Source organism: Ambystoma mexicanum, chromosome 11, assembly GCF_040938575.1.
Source record: "Ambystoma mexicanum isolate Mex_15411 chromosome 11, UKY_AmexF1_1, whole genome shotgun sequence".
Taxonomy (NCBI): Eukaryota; Metazoa; Chordata; class Amphibia; order Caudata; family Ambystomatidae; genus Ambystoma; species Ambystoma mexicanum.
This window is the reverse complement of record NC_090934.1, coordinates 202,111,576-202,127,713: the sequence shown is the minus strand read 5'-3', so window position 1 is coordinate 202,127,713 and position 16,138 is coordinate 202,111,576. Positions and strand designations below refer to the sequence as shown.

Here is a 16,138-nt window from a genome sequence, read left to right as displayed (position 1 = left end):
TTTTTTTTGCACTACACTAGCAGGTGTTTTAGTGATTCCCGTTCTAAATCCTTTTTACATAATCTGCAGTTAACTGATGTTGAGAGGTTGCGTATTGCACAGATTTCTTGGGTTGGCAAAAGGTTTAAGCGTATCCTCATAAACAATTTCTGAAGCGGTTTACTAGGAAATTTTGAGCAGTATGCTAGCGGGACTTTCAACTTATTTGTTGTTGGAGGAAGGTGAGACAATAGGCTATTGGCCATTGCTCTCTCACATGTCAGAATCCAGTCGTCAAGACCTATTTTGGTTTTTATTCGATCTGGGTTGGTAATAAGGTCTTCATGAGAGCACACCAGGTTGTTCAGTCTACTATCCAGGTTGTTCTTCCATGTAGTTAAGGTTTTGCATCGGCCACTTTGTAGTTCTTTGTTGATAAATAATTTTATAGATCGGCAGGTTGTCGGGCATCAAGGTCTTCCATAGGAGTTGCATTTGTTTTTGTTCCACTGAAGTGGCTAAGGACATTAGCCCCAGCCCTCACCTAATAGCTGGAGTTGAGGTAGATTTGGGGAGTCCCAAGACCGATTTCCAGACATATCCTTCTAACTTTGACCATATCGATGCTGGAATATTTAGAGATGCATCCATGCCATACGTCAGTGTTGGCACCAATTTCGATTTATAGAAGTTAATTGCTGGTGTTAGTGAAACTTTCCAAATCTTTTGTCAACCATCCTTAGTTGACTGGTATTTAAATTGCGAGACAACTTCGATTTTCTTGTTGTTGAGGGACCACTGGCTTTTGGTATTTTGCTTTTTTTCCAGGATCAGTACTTTAGTTTTTTCAGTGTTAATTTCCAAGTTATTGTCTTTGGTGTATTCGGCTAAGTTTGATATTTGACGCTGGAGCCCAACTTGGGTCTGATCCAGAAGAATTAAATTGTCAGCATATAGGAATCGAGATGCTTGCTGAGCACCTATTTTGGGTGGGAAGGATCTGACGGCTTCTTCTGAGTGTTGAAAGTCCCCAATATAGGCAATCTAAAGGGTGGGTGCCAAAGGGCAGCCTTGTTTCACACCTCTTTCTGATTTAATTTCTTCTGAGAGGTGGCCCTGTTGCCTCAGCTGTACTCGAATTTTGGTATTTGTGTGCAGGGCTATTACTGGCTCTAGAATTTCAGCCGGACAATTCCATTGGGAAAGTTTAGTCCACAGTTTTTGTCGGTCGACTTTGTCGAACGCTTGTGACATATCAATGAATACCAAGAACACTCATGGCGCACCTGTCTTGGTGTTATTTTTTATGATGTTGAGGAAAAAGATGTTAATGCTGGTACTCGCATCTTTTAGAAAACCAGTTTGGAAATGGTCTGCGCATGGGAAGGTTTTTGCCCAGTTTTGGAATTTCCGTAATAGTAATGACGTGTAGATTTTGCCAATTATGTCCGTCAGCGCTATTGGTCTATAATTTGATGGGTTGTCGCGCTTGCCTTTTTTGAAGATAGGAACCACTACCGCTTCGGACCAGGATATCGGGATATGTTTGACTGATTTACATTGATGGTACAGTTTACTCATAAAAATTGCCCAATCCTCTGGGTTCTGTTTGAGATCGATATTGGTGAGACCATCTGGCTCCGGCGCTCTTGATCTTTTTAGTTTGGCAATTAAGATTTTGATGTCATCGATATCCGAAAGGTCTGCCCAGGTGGTGTCGTCTGGGAATATAGGCATCTTTGCTGTTGACGTTGGTGGGGCAAAGAGGCTGAGAAAATGGGCTATCCAATCTTTCTCTGAGACCGCGTTGACTAGCTGGTTATCAGCCAGAGGGTCTTTGCTTTTTATTAATTGCCAGAATTCTCTTGTGTTTTTGTTGTTTAAGATTATTGCCATTTTCTCAGCATCGTTTTGGTAGAGGGCTACTCTGTGTCCTCGTATTCGTTGTTTGTAAACTCTTAGTGCTTCGCTCAGCTTCTTTCTTCCTAACTCTGATTCGTGAGCGTGCGTATGTCGTTTTAATTTTCTCATGTCCCTTCTTTTGGCTACTACCATTTTGTCGTATTGATGGTTTCTGAGTTTCTTTGGCCCCCGACATGTCTTAGAGTCCAGTTTGTATGGAAGCAAGAATGGTAGGTAATTCGGCCTTACTGGTGTTGTTTAGAAGTAGCCATTTTCCGTGTTGAGATTGTTTTTGTGTGTTATGGATATTACGTCTGCTGCTGTTAATCGTAGGCGCATCTGTTGTGAGTGTTGTTCTAGATTTAATTTGTAGATGATTTTCTGCTGGCAGTCAGAGCTAAAAGTCATATGAAGTAGATTATGATCACTTTGAGTAGTGTGATGTATCTCAAATGATTCTACAAAATGAAGTACATTTAGAGAGATGAAGATGTAGTCTAGCTGCCGACGAGTTCTCATGCTCCAAAGTTGGAAGGGAAGGGTTTTTTCCACACGTAGACGCAACATTGTGAACATTTCTGTCCTTCATGAGGGTCATCCAAGCCTTTCCTCTGTCAGTCCTCAGAGATCTGACATTTTTGTCGGTACTAGCATTGTAAGATATGTCACAGATTGCGTTTAAGTCACCACAGATGATTAGATACTTTTCGTAGTTTTCAGTTCGATTTGGAGTTTGTCCAATGCGTCTGATACTTCCATGCAGAAGTTGGTAGTTGTGACTTTCTGTGGGTTCCATTACACGTTTATAATTCCCAGCTTCTCTGGACGTTGCCGCACTGATTTTGTAGTTGCGGTAGGCCATGAGGCTAGTGATGCCCGGATTCCATATGATTCAACCACCTTTTGTTCCAAGGCTATACCCGAACCTGATCGAATTGCCGTTAAAATACCCGACAAAGGTCTCCCTAGAAGGCCTCTTGTTGCGGGTGATAGCTGGATTTTATAGCCGTCTAGTGCTGGTTTTTCTTGCAGCCAAGTTTCTTGGAGGCACATAATGTCCAAGGTCTTTAGGTCACTGGCATTTGGATTAGCCTGGTGTTCATGGCCGCGTGTATTCCACGATCCCATTGTAAGTGGGTTTGTTACAGGCTGGTCTCTCTGGACGAAGAACATTTCATCTATGTCCTTTGTTTCTTGGCTGCTATTTTGTAGATTTGGTTTTCCAGGCATCTTTTAGCCAATTCCATGGTTTAGAGGCGCCGTAACTGGTATGAGCGTTCTTATCTGGTCTGGAATCCTCCAATGTCGAGTTAGTTTTCCTGTCACTCTGGCTGTCTTCTTCAATTTTTCTTACGGCGTCGGATGATTTCCTGGCCGTCTGGTCTCTTCGGGTCAATTGTCTGTCTGACCACCGTCTCAGTCTTCTGTCATTCTCGTCATTTTCAAACCAATGGAAATAGGTTTTGTCCTCTCTGGTGCACTCTGGATTGGGTCTGCTGTGAAATGTACGATATCTTGGCTCATACCTCTCTTTGGTTCTTCTAGGATCGCAGTAGTTTTCCGTCTCAGACGTATAGTGCACTATTTCACGATGGCTCTTTAGGTTGGTAGTCGTATGCTTGGATGTGTTAGAATAGGCGTTTGTAAATTCTGATATTTTGAACCCTAGATGTTCCAAGTCTGAGTATACATCTTCTTTGATGCCCTGGAGCCCTGAAGTCTTTATATGTAGGTAGGCTTTCGCTTTTTTATCGTTATGATAGAGTTCGATCAGCGTAATGTCTTCGGTGGTTAGTGTACTGAGTTTTCAAACTTTTCTCAGTATTTCCAGCACTTATTTTATGTTTAGCACCATGTAGTTTCTGCCTGGTGTCAGTTGCTCCATTTTAAAAGTACGCGTTGTACTTGAATTTGATGATCGTCTTGTGCGATTTAAATTGGATGTCATGCGGTTCCAGAACTGGTTTCCCGGTTTGACGTTTTTGTTCACTTGGTGAATTGTGAGGGCTGTTTTGGTTTTGTCTTGTTTGTTTTTCGTTGAGTATTTGAATTTTAGTTTTTTCCAATTGAGTCTCTTCTTTTTTATTTTTTATTCCATCTTTTTGGGTTAGGTCTGTTGAGGGTTCATTTAACTGTTCTGTATGTGATTTTGTTTTAGATGGAGGATCTGTAAGTCGATGCTGCTGGTGTTTAGTTAGTTTGTTCTAATTTGTAGATTCATAGAAGACGTCCACCTCCTCTGCGTCTTCTAAGTGTAGTGATAGGTTCATAAGTGATGAACTGGCCATGAACTCTTTAGATGTCACTGGAGATTTGTCAAGGTCTACTACATCCTGATCGGTCACGTGGGGATCTTTCAATACGGATATGTTGTTTATTGAGTTTAGTTTTGACATTTTGGCTTGCCTTGCAGTGCGACAGAAGGTCTGGCTAATTTGAATATAGCAGGGGTTTTAGTTGCGTTCTTTCTTTGAGGTTCTTGCATCGGGTTCACTGTGATTGTGTCTGGATTGGTTGCTGTATCGACCAGTAGCACCTTTTTGATGTTGTCTTTTGGTATTGGTAAAGATGATTTGTTTACGGTCAGAGACCTCTTCTGTGGTTCGGAGTTTGTCTCAACCACTGATTGCCTCTCGTTTCTGGGTTGGATTTGTTCTTTACTGTGTAACGACTGGGAATGGTCTTGCTGGTGATGTTTCAATCTTGCTTCCAGCTCCAATAACCTTTGGTCCCTTAGGCGTTCTCGCTCCATCGTTTTGTGCTCTAAGGCTGAGATGAAGCCTTCTACAAATATGAATTTAGTGTGCATCATGGCAGTTACTGTCGCTGAGTCTTTGATGGGGTCATTAATAGACTCATATAGTTTACCAAAAGGTGCGAGTGCGATGGTGATGGCCGACATTATGGTCGTCATGTCAGATCTTTTTGGTGGTTGGTCTTTTGGAGTGCTTGAAAACGTTTCACTTGCTCTCCTGTTCTTAGTTGGTGTTGTGGCGTCTTTTTGGTGGTCTTGGTTGTATCCGTCCGGGTCTCTCCCTGATAAAAAGTCTGTATGTTTCTTTAAGGTAGGTTTTTCAGTTTGTGTACCCCGAGTTTGAGAATCTTTAGCCTGCGGATTAATGGGATCCTGGGTTATTATGATAGGTGTAATGGTTAGATTCAAATCTGCATGGCATTGTTGGCGATCCTTTAAATGACTGTCAGAACTCTGAGGCCGTGTGGATGAGACTGGTTGCGATGGTGGGATGGACTTTGATGTTGGTATTTAGTTTGGCCCGTCCCCTTTAGAGTTCTTGCCCCCAATGTCCCATTTGAGATTGAACTTAGTGATGTCTCCAACTCAATAATTGTTTCATAAGTGACAGGATGATTGAACACCTGCTTTAATTCATTTCGCTGTGGTGGAGATAAGACTGGTATGTCCAGTGTATTGAATGATTTACTGGTTTCAGCCATTATCGGTTCTTTGTCCTGGATTTCTGATCCTTTTTTGCGTTGTTTTGGTACCGGTGGGCTGTCGTGGACCGTGTCCAGAATCTCTGCGTCCGACAGTTCCACTTCAGTTTCTAATTTTCTTTTAAATTGTTTGGTGAAAAAGTCCTTAAAGCTGTTGACATTAGGGGGTTAGGAAAAGCACCTTTTCCCGTCTCTGTTTTCTTGTACAGGGCCAGCAGCTTTTTTTCTTGAGCTTTGGCTGTCGTGGTTTCTCACGGGTCTTTGCCTCTTTTCTTGTGTAAGACTTTTCTTTTTATAGATTGCCAGGGCTTTTTCTCTTTTTTGCTGATAAAGCTTAGAATGGACGACAATGAGCCCTTCCTGCCACTGCGGTATTACCGGGACAGCGTTCCCCATTCCACATGGTTCTGCGGTATCCGAGGGCAGAGCTGGCCGTCCTTCCACAGGTAAGGCTGTTTGATTGTTCAAGTGGCTGGTATCGTCGTGATTGCATTCTTTATTGCTGGCACATTCAGTTTGGATCACCGGCTCGTCGTGTATCATAGCCTGTGTTATTGGCTGTGCTGAGGCCTTGGCCATCTTGTTGATTTCCGATGGTGACAATTCTATTTTCGTATTGTTGTTTGAGTGTAGAGTTGCTTCTGTTAACTCGTGGACACTCGTTGCCAACGTTAGGTGCGGCACGATTATAGCCCCTACCGGCTGACTGGATTCCAGCCGAGGGCACCCTACGGCACCTACAGACTGGACACCACTCGCCTCGGCGGAGGTCTGCCAGTCGGGGCATGTCGTGTCTGGTTCCTGGTCGGCTCCGATTTATTACCAGCCTGCCACTTACTGTATGGTCACTGACCGCTTTGGTCTCAGTATTCTGGGCGGCCGCATTGATAGGTAGTTGTGTTTTAGGGTCTTCGTTCCACAACAGATGTGTGCAGGTTATTTTGGAAAGCCCCTGGCTTGCCTCGATGGTGTCACTTTGTGCAGGCAAGCTACTGTCGGAGTCTGAGTCTGACAGTAAGTCCGGGGGCTCAGAGTGGTCCGAGTATTCTGAACACCAGTCTTCGTTGCAGGGATTTTGAGTGGTTGGTGTCCTGCGCTGGTCGTCTGTTATGGAGTGTTATTTCAATGATTTTTGATTGAGCTTGCCTTCTGCGCGGTTTTGCTTCTAAGAATCTGCCTGGAAGGACTTTCCTGTGAGTCGACTAGGGGGTGGTGACCCGGCCCTCTATCTTTTTCCTTGATGCGTTTTATGCACGGCCCCATGGCAGTCTACTCCATTGGCTCCGTGGAGTCCGTGAACTGCCGTAGACTGTGGTCTAACTCAGCGGTCCCAACTCCGCGTACCGCTTCGCGCTGGTCCCTGGGTAATAAGGGCCGGCCTTAGCTGTCAGCAGTTTGCAGGGAAAAAAAGACTGCAGATCGCCGTTCGCCTCCTCTCACCAGGAAATTTCAGAGTAGACTGCTGTCTAACTCAGCGGTCCCAAAATCAACTAGCACCTAAGGTTGATTCCAGAATGGAGTCACTGCCACATCCTTCCACATGGCTCTCCACCAATGGGTAATATTACAATATCAACAATCTCTTTAATCAATTAGGAGTTGGAATAGGAAGAATAATCTAGCAGAGAATACTTTGTCTGGGTTCAAGAGATTGCAATGATAGGAAGAAATGCAACACAGAAATAAAACTTGATATGACTTCAATCAAAAGACAATATGATCAATCTTTCCCTTGTTACTACTCACCCCCCCCCCCAACATGCAATATGAAGATATGAAATTAGGGCACACAGGTATCAGGAATAACAATCAACAATGTAGTTCAATCCCAATTCCCCCAGCAAGCTTAGAGAGAACAGGTATGATTTTAAACAGGTCAATTGCTTTTAAATGTGGTTTGAATTGAATGGGGAAAATGCTAAAAATGATTTTAATTCGCTAAATGGTATTCAGAACTAGTGAGAGTTGCTTTGGATTGGTTCAGGTCAACACTAGCAATGATTGTAGAATGATTAGCCGATGGAAAACGAAATTCAGAAGTTGAAAGAAACAGCTATTTTTACATGGAGTGAAATTGAGCCAAAATGTCAATTCGCAGCAATTTTTCCGCATGCGGGAAACGCGATTGCAGAAAACCTATACATTTTGTTTCTAGGACGTAGGGTTCAAAAGTTACAGTTTTGTGAAGGTAGATTTTTCAGAAACAGAGTCAAGATTCAAAATGAAAGAGGCGCTTTAAAGATTAGGAACCAAGATGGACTTATACTAAGGAGCTATGAAAGTACAAGATACCCAATGGGACAACCACCAGAACAGGGCACCTTCCGCTCTGATTGCTGTGCGCCAGGACACTTGACTTTCTTCAGAAAATATCAGCGCACAGATGATTATCGCTACAATTATCACATACTATATAATGAGAAGAACTCAGGATGGATACAAGATTCTATAATGCAGTTCTGGATAGGTTGAAATGGATTGAATAGGATTACTTTAAACTAAGAGATGACTATGGACAGTTCTATACTAAATACTCACTCCTATGGCTTTGGAATGGAATTGGCCTGTCAAAGATCTGGTCAAGGGTTTGGCTGCGATTCTCTTGCTACCGGAAAGGTCGCAGGCACTGGGTTCTGCTATCAGCAAGGCCCTCTGGTCTGCGCGCCCTCTTGGACTGGATCTGACGGTTTGGTTCTGGGTACAGCTCTGCTCTATGGGTCTGGATCTTGGTTCTAGCACGAGGTTCTTAGCGAGAACAGCAAAACAGCTCAGCCAGGCTGTTGGATTTTGTGGTGCCCCTTGGAAGTGTAGGGGTTAAGATCAGGTTGCTAGATTTTAAAGGTCTGCTGAAAAGGGTTCAGCTTTTTGGATTGGGCCTTTCTGCTTCAAAGTTCTAGAGTCTGGATTCTGGGCCTGGATCTAGAGTCTGGAGTCTGGATCTTCCTGCAGGGTGCTTTGCCAGTGGACCAGTTGATAAGTGGAAGTGTCTCCTTCTGGGTCCTTAACAATCCCTATTTATCCATTTTCCAAAGTGGGTGGGAGGCTGATTGTCTATGCCCATCCCTCTAAGGATCTGATAGGTCAGAGAATTCCCTGTCCCCTGATTTGAGAAAGGAACTGTGTGTCATCATGTGTCAGAGTGATGCTGCCATTTACAATCTAGGGAAGAACCTACCCTTTGCTTTTACCCAGAAAATCTATTTTTTCCCAAAAAACGTATTTCCAATATGCACAACTTGTTAATATTACATATACACATCACAGATTAATTAAGGCACATCTCTGTTAAAGTCCCATGTTCCTACGAGTTTTGGTTCACAAATGACAGTTTTTTTGTGCTTTTGGTTGGTTACACATTTTCAGATCTGTACAATTATTTTACATCTACCTGCACATACCATCTGGTCATACTTCTGTAACTTTTCATGTTCCTAGCACAACCACAATAGCTACCATATTAAAATCTTTCGTGGTTCAGTCTCAGAACATCGCACAGATTCCAGATTAGTTTTAAACTGTGAGCGAATTTTTCATTTTAAGAATCTCTAAGTTTCATATTTTTGTCAGTACTGTACAATTTTTATAAGTCTTTTCCTTAAACATATATTTAGTGCAGTTTTAAATCCACATTTTCAGTCTGGCCTGCCTCCAAGGTCTTGGCTGAGTCAGAGAGTCACATGGCCTAATTTCTGCCAGGGCAGTTTCTATTGACGCCTCAAATTAGCATCTCCATTCAGCTCAACGGAGCCCTTTGTCTGCACTCAGAGCAACAGGCTAAGGTGCCCCTCCCAGTTCCTTTTTACACCAGCCTGCCAGTTTCTTAGCAGAGCACAGGAGAAAACATTCCATTGTTTAGGGAGGAGGTGTGGAATGTGTTTTAAGCCCAGTGTGGGAAACTTTAACTTTTAAACACAATGTCTGAAATTGTCTTAAAATATAACTGACATTTTTAACAAATACATCAACCAATTTCTTACTTCAAGCCTTTTTAGAATATAGTTTTGAATTGTATCCACCTCTTAGGCTTCTGATAGCAAGTCTTTCTTTGGCATAGTTTGAGTTCAATGTACAACTTTACACATGACAGTTTTTAAATCGTCAGCTTCTGACAGAGGTGAGTAACGGTATTGCACCCATTTTTGACAGATTTCTTCCAGCAACCATCCTCAAAAGTGGACTTTGTTCAGATAATATATACTTCTGTGAACATTGTATTTATGTGGATTCTTGAAGTAGAATGATGTTCACCACCCAACACGTTGGTTGGATCTTTTTGGGTGGTTTGTGAGCCATGATCTTTGCAAATTTGACAGCCAGGGAAAAACGGATTTTTAAAACAGCTCTGTGTTTCTTTTGCAATGATTTTGCTCTGTGGGCAGCCAAATGATGGGTTTTGGCAGTAGTCTCCTGTGTAACTACTGACATAGGCAAAAGTGGATGGTGCCTTATTTTTCAGATTTTTACTGTGCACTTTCTGGTGATTTTTAGTGAGCAGCATGCTTTCCGGCGGCCATTCTGATGTTTCTGCTGCAAGCAATGCACAGCAATGATGCAGGGCCTGGACTAGTGGGTTGAAACATCCCACATAACCTTTCTAATCATCTTCATACATAGAAAGCATTGCTGTCTTCCAAGTCTGTGTTTTCCCCTTTGTATTTTTTTATTTTTTTATTTTATTGTATATGGTTTACAAGAAACCTTTACACAAAAAAATTTTGAATATACAAACAAACATTAAAACATAGATCCAATTTCCAAATAATAAGGGACAACTTAAAATTTGAACGGTTCAGGGCAAAATACAGTGCAGCATTGAAAAAATATACCGACATTAAAATTTTAAAAATTTCAAAGTTCTAAAATAGAAAATAGACATTCTGGAATTGAAAATCTCATATAAACGGGCATAATCATAACAGAGGAGCGTATAACTCTAGAGCTTTAATAAAACCCGCCACAGCAAGTCCATCCTTAATATTAGAAATAGCGAGACACTGTGACCAGATCAGATTGTCCGCCCCCATTTGACCCATTACATTAAAGCTAGCTAAATATTTGTCCCTTAAAGATGTCAAAGCAGTACAATCTAAGAAGAGATGCCGAGAGGTTTCGATCACCCCCAGAGTTTTACAGAAACGACAGGTAGGGTCTAAGTCAGAAAACTCCTTCCTTTTATGTCAGACTTCCCGGGTGGGAAGGAGATTCCATTTGAGTTTAATGAGAAGAGAACGATAATATCTATTGGGAAATTGAGTCAGAATAAAAGACAACAGGCCTCTTTTCTTATGGTCGAATTGTAGGTCTCTCAAAGAGGGATACGAATGTAATTTTTCAATAGTGTTACTCCAGTCATGACTGAAAAGACACTCCTTAACCTTGTTGGGATTCGTTAGTAGAGTGTGCCTATCAGTAGAAATATCCGACAAAGTCTTGTCGCAGAGATCACTAAATGCATTGAGATATAGATTATGGACTAAGGGTCCCTGAGAAAAAATCATGTGACCCACATCAGCATAGAGGGTGTCGGGTTTAGGAGAAAGCAAGGATGAAAAAAGGGAAAGGACCCTCCAGAGAATCCTGGCTCACAGTGAGACTAGCCCTAGTTCATACCTTATAGCCGCTGTTGGAATGGAATTCGGTAGTTTTAGAATTTTCCTCCAATAGATACCCTCAAGAGAGTCCCAAAAAGTCAAAAGTGCCGAGTAGTGAAGTTCCATTCCATACAGAAGCTTTGGAGTAACCTACCCTTACAAAAGTCTACTACAGGCTTAAGGGAGAACATGCAGTATTTATTGTCTAATCTAAGGGATTGGGAGATGAGTGGGAGCAGTTTATCTCTAAGAAATCGTCTAAGTTCAATCTCCGAGGGTTGGGCCAGAATCAAAAAACCAAGATAGACGATTTTATGTGCTCTGATTATATTTTCACCACCTATTTTCCATACTTTGTTGTTCCCCGTTCTCCCCTTTGAGAAGACCATAGTACGGGTTTTGCTCGGGTTAATCTTAAGCCCATTAAGAATGTCATATTCTTCAAATTTGCAAATGAGCCTCTGCAGGCCCACTTTAGTCTGATCAAAAAGAAGAAAATCATCGGCATAGGCCAACCATGAGAGCCTTAAATCCCCAAGTTTAGCACTCACCATGCCTGTATTTCTCAGAAAGTCATCCACATTGCCATATAGAGGATAAAGAGACGGGGAGCTAGCGAACAACCCTGTCTCACCCCAATACGTGTCCTTATCCTTCTGGAGAGGGTTCCTTCCAAATGAAGCCTAATATGGACCCCCGAGTTTTCATACATTGCCATAATAAGAGTTAAAAGACCGGCCGGAATGCCCCATTTGGTTAGTTGTTCCCATAATCTTGACCTGATGACCAGATCAAATGAATTTGACAGGTCAATAGACGCAATGTAAAGGGAACCATCATATTTACCCCAGGTGGAACTCTGCAGGGCACTAATAATAAGACCATTAAGATTAGTTGAGTGGCCTGCCCTAAAACCTGCTTGTTGTTTGGGGAGAATATGATTATACTTAATCCAAACATTTAGATGGGAAAGAAGCATAGAAGCAAAAAGCTTACAGTCCGCATCAATAAGCGAAATAGGTCTGTAATTTTTGACCACAGTACGCAAACCTCTTTTAAAAATTGGAACAATATGAGCAGTTTGCCAACTAGTAGGTACTTTCCCAGAATTGACGACGTCTTGAAAAAGCAGGGAGAGGAGATTGGCCCAGAGATCTGGCTCAGCTTTAAATGTATTGTTGGTTAGGCCATTAGGCCCCGGAGCCCTAGATTTCTTGGCTTTGGAGATGAGTCCTAGTACTATCTCGGAATCAATAACAGGCTTCCAAGAGTCCTTAGAGGGGTTGTTCCCCGGAAGACAATAATCTAATCCCTCACCCCCAGTATCAAATAGTTCGGTATAATGCTCCACCCATTGATCCTCTGGGATGGCGTTAAGCTGATCAGCCAGCGCCACATCGTCTAAAGTAGACACAGTAACCAAGAATGCCTTCAAATCTCGTTTTATCAACACTGCAAGCATATGCTCCGCATCGTTTTGTAGCATAGTAGCTTTTCTTGACTTACAGTCATTTTTATATTTTTGGCGGATAGTTTTAATTTGTGTTTTTTTATCAACCCATTCAATATCTAGGGCTTCTACACCTCTAATAAGTTTCCTAGTGAGACCCTTTACATTAGCCAATTCTTGATCAAATCTATGATGGTGGGATATTTTAGAAACACCCTTCCTAAACTGGCCATGAATACTGCAGTGAAGAGCATTAAGAAAACTATCAAAATGAACTCTGTTGAAAACTGCTAATTTCCAACAGAAGGAAGTTTGGCTAAAAGAAGAAATCAGTTTACGGTTAAGTCCACTGATATTGAGAGGTGTCCAACGTACCCCTGTCCCTTGTCCCACAGTTTGGAGATGGGTAGGACCCCCCCGCGGGCAACGACAATGGGAAAACGACAGACAAATGAAACCTGGAGGATACCATGATCACTCCATGAATTAAAATAGACCTCGACATTGGAGGAAAAAGGAATAAGGGAATGATCTACAAAGACATAGTCTAAAGTAGATCTTGATGAAGATCTGCGCCATGTGGGACAAGGCAAATTAATGGCGTCATAGTAGCCATTAAGACAAGTAAGACCAACTGAATCCAGGGCGAAATTCCAACGACGCCCCCGTACGAATTTCAGGCCTAGGCGAGAATCATCCTCCATAGCCAGTCCCAAGTCATCATATTTGGATTCAGAAGAGATAGAGCAATCAGAGTTGAGATCACCTGCCAAAATCAATTTACCTCTAGGGTACAAAGATCTCCAAGAAAGAAGCATGTCCGTTACGCTTTGCAAAAACGGCTCAAGAGCAGAGATTCCCTTGTGCCAATATACATTAACCAGAAGTAAAATAACCGTAAAATCATGAGAGGGCACCTCCAGGGCCAAGATGCCAAAAGGCGTATCCAAAAGCTCCTTAGTCCTAAAACCAAAAGAAGTTCTAATTCCTATAAGAGGACGCCCCGAAGGCCTCCCTCCTAAACTGGGTTTAGCGTTTTGAGAAAAGGTATCAAACCCATCTAGAACGGGAGTTGAGAGCATCCAGGTTTCTTGCAGAAAAAAACAATGCGACGCCCTAATCAGAGTTACAGTATCCAAATTCGTGAAGAGATGAGAATTACCTCTGGAATTCCAAGATAGAAACGGAAAACTATTCACGGGAAGAGCCTTTGGAGAGAGTTCTGGAAGAGTCGAAAGGAACTCAGTTCCACAAACCTGCGGTAACCTGTGCCCAGTTTTGAAAGTTTCCATTTGATTTGGGCATAAATTGCCTCCGTTGGGGCTGTGGAGTTCTTTCCGGATGATATACCATAGTGAGATTGCCCCTATATTCTGCACCCCCTCCGGTATTAGTGGAAAACTGAGTGGATGCCAGTAGAATTGCTTCAAAACCAAGTTGCTTTAACCCTTCCCTATGCCCCATGATCAAGTCCAGAACCACTCTTGATTTAAGAATGATATTACTCACATCTACCCGATCATGAATGGGGAAAAAAATCCTATCCATGTCGTAACTAGAGATGAGTGCGAGCGAGGGAAGTTGATGGAATATCTTTAAAATGTTACCACGATTAAGACAGATTGGCACCTAAAGTTTATTATTTTTTTTAATCCCTTTGTTGATTCCACATATATTTAAAACACATAAACAGTACACAATTTGTTGTATTCTTTATTTGGTACTTTTGCTTTCTAATTTACAAATTGTGATGTCCAAATGAGCAGTATATCATTCCCCTGATTTTGCTTTTAATATTAGCAATATTAGCAATATTTAAAGAAAAACCAAACAAAGCCTCCCAACTGCAAAAAGAAAAGGTTTGGAAGAATTAAGTGAAAATAAGACTATCATCACGAAATGTGCAGATTAAGGAGGCAAAATAGTCCTAATGAATAAAGCAGACTACATTGGAGAGGTAAATAAAGACTTAAATCACTGTCTTGATATTGGGCAAAATCTTCCTCGGGGCCAGCCCTTTGAGAGCAAAAATACCCAATTCAGCCCAAAATACAGGTTCTATTGTGCTGAGCAGTGATCTCATGCAAGTGACAAATGACACCCTCAAAGTGTTATTAGCATATTTATTCTAAGCAGTGAATTTCATATACATTTGGGATTCAAGTTACAGTATATTAGAAAGCATAACACTTAGAGCAATGCAAAATATAGTGAAACATGGAACTTAGATAAACATAGAGAAACATAGAGAAATATAGAGAAACATAGAGAAACACAGTCTTACGTCCCTTTAAGCAGCACTGGGGAGACCTTGGGCCCTCATAAGCTAGCTGTAAACAAGCCCCGCTCAGAGGACAATGCTGAAGGACACCGTATGAGCCAATGCCGGGCACCTGTTTCTGCACGAATCAAGTCCACAGGCGATCTCCCCCTGATCCATGTGTGCATGGATATTTTATAACTTCTTGCTGTCAGTCACCATGACGCACAGTTCCAGAACTTTCCCTGTGCAACTGGCTCATGGAAAAAACCCAGCTCTCTCTGAGATGCTCCCTGCTCGCTCCTACCCCCTCCCTTGTTCCCATCTGCGCTGGCTGAGGAATGTCTTATCAGTACCTTCCCAGAGAAAAGGAAGATTAGCTTGGAGCCAGGGCCAACGTTAGTGAGGCTGAATATTCTAAGGGAAGCAGGGATGTATTAACCCCATCTGCAAGCTCTAAAAGGCATGCACTCATAGCTTAGTGTTTATAGCGCTTAAGACTGGCTATCTAAGCGCTATATAGGTGCCATGATGTTCCAAACACTCCAAAAACCTATTAGCTACATAGCTGGGGGCCCTCCCTGCCTGTCTATCATATGTAGCTCACTACTGCATAATGGAAGTGCTACAACAGACTACTGTCAGCATTTTTAGCACATACTTTGAATACACTATTGGCTTTCAGCGGCTAATGCTGTCATCTAAAGCCCTGATTGGCAAGGTTGCAATTTCGTGTATCACTACATTCCACCCCTATTCAACGTTTGTGCGACAAATGCTGACTAATACCTATCAACATAGTATTTAGTGCAGTGATAAAGACCTAGGGGCTTTGCAAGAGGTTTAAGCAAACTATCTTCTAGCGGTTAGTTAGCGTGGCATGCAAGGTAAAACACTACCTAAACAAAAATGTACACAAAGTGAACAGTGACATATACCCTTGCCAGAACCTGGCCTACACAAAAATACCTACGCCAAGTGAACATGGACATTTACTCTAGCCAAAACCTGGCCTACACAAAAATACCTAAATCAATTTTGTATAACTGATTGTCAGTTAAAAAGCAGCATGCAGTTAAAATGTCAAGGCAATCCAGTGTAGTCTAATCTACAATGCACTATTGCATTTATGTATGGTTACCAATTCTAAAACCTGGCAGCCTTTCACCCTAAGGGCCTACCCTCCCCCTGATCCCAGGGCATTCAAGCGTGACTATGGGCTGTGTGACTAGACACTTCCCCCAGGTAGGTGGAACCCAACCAGAAACCATCTAATTTCGTGAACAAGGTGAACCCATGGGCACCAGGTTGTCTAAATAAAAACAATTCTACTAATTTACATCAAAGCATGGCATGTGTTATTCATGCAATCAAAAGCAAGCAATTCAATCCATATGTATGCTGGTAACTGTAGCTCTGCGTGCCAGTGTGTGGAGGATGGTCGCCCCCACCCAGTAAAAAGCCAACACCTGCTGATTTAACAATGTTTGCCATACAATG

At 42.2% G+C, this 16,138-nt stretch overlaps 1 protein-coding gene across 2 annotated transcripts in view; it reads left to right on the top strand.

Moving 5' to 3' along the window:
• Positions 1 to 16,138, top strand: part of LOC138503246 (pancreatic secretory granule membrane major glycoprotein GP2-like) — a 248,801-nt gene that overhangs the window by 58,417 nt on the left and 174,246 nt on the right. The window lies entirely within an intron of this gene.